The sequence below is a fragment of the Pteropus vampyrus genome, unplaced genomic scaffold (genome assembly GCF_000151845.1).
Source record: "Pteropus vampyrus isolate Shadow unplaced genomic scaffold, Pvam_2.0 Scaffold145, whole genome shotgun sequence".
Lineage (NCBI taxonomy): Eukaryota > Metazoa > Chordata > Mammalia > Chiroptera > Pteropodidae > Pteropus > Pteropus vampyrus.
In genome coordinates this window covers 3,616,338-3,617,752 of record NW_011888926.1, presented here as the reverse complement: position 1 = coordinate 3,617,752, position 1,415 = coordinate 3,616,338, and positions in this window count along the sequence as shown.

Genomic DNA, 1,415 nt, shown 5'->3' with positions numbered 1-1,415 from the left:
TTCCGCTCTGTAGTCTCCCCCATTCTCCAGGGCTCCTGCAGCCTCCCTCTGCCCTCCCCATGCTCTCAGCTTCCCTGTCTGCTTTGTCCCCAGTCCCTCCGCCCTACCCCCTACACCCCACCTCCCCTCCCCCCAGCTTCGCCGCTTCCCTCCGTCACTTTTCTCTCTCCAGGCCCCTTGGCTTTGCTGCATCTCCCCAGAGCCTTTCATCTTCCTCGATTCTATTCCGAAATTAAGTATCAGATATCTACGTCATATCACATACATACACGGAAAATCCGATACTTGTGAAAACATTAAAAATGATACATCTATATATGAGGAGACGAAGAATTGAGCCACACATTAAGCATTTGCCGCTTATGTAACTGGGAAAGGATCACAATCCAGAATATCTAACAATTCTTATAAAGCGAGAGGGAAAGACAAACTGCCTCGCAGAAAAATGTGCAAAAGATTCGGCCAACAGTTAGTTCTATAGCAGAGGAGAACGGGAGGCACAGAAAATATAAAAAGATACGAGGTCTCTCTGGACATCAGGAAAATGTGAAAGCAAAGCTCAGGGGGAGAGCGCTCACACCCCGTCAGGCGAGAGCGCGCGAGGTCCCTAATACCTGCTCCGGTGGGGACATGGGGATGGGGACGCTTTTCTTTCCCCTGGCGGAGAGCTTTGGGAAAAGCTTAGCAAATGCCAGGGATGGGCGTTGACATCCGCGCCCCGTGAGCCCGCTCTTTCTGTTCTAGACCCTTCCCTAGAGGGTCTGACGCATGAGAACACAACAGGTGACTCCTGTCCGTGATGGTGGGAAAGCGAGAGCTATCGGACTGACCCCCCAGAGGAAAGGAACAGATGGTCGCTCAGTGCAGACACGGGGACGACAGCCTGAATGACAGTCAGAGCTGGGTCCCCATGTGGGATCCACTGATGGGAATGGCATAATGTCAAGTAAAAGAGCAAATGGCCAGAGAGATAGATGCGAAGGAAACCACCTCTGCGGACGACCCCCAAGGAGGCAGGTGACGTTTACGGAGAGATGCAGACAGGAGCTGTCGTGCCGCGGACGTGGGGAGGGAGAAGCACACTCGCTGAGGGACATGGTCGTCTGGGGAAAGGGAAACCTCGGGGCCTGCGCCCCCACCCACCCCGCAGCTTCCCGAGAGTCTTCCCATTAATACACACGATCAATTAATCTGCTGGGGATCCCGCACTTCCCGACCCAGGCTCCTGTCCTCCTAGTCCCACGAGGAGATCTCAGTCCTGCTCAGGGCAGCGATGCCCCAGCCGAACCCCCTCTCACGCTGGGCTTTGGTCACTAGCACTGACCATAACCTCGGGGAAGGCGGACGTGGAGCCTGGGTGTCGGGCAGCCCCGCCCGCTGCGCTGCAGGGCGACGAGGCAGCCGCGAAACCCACT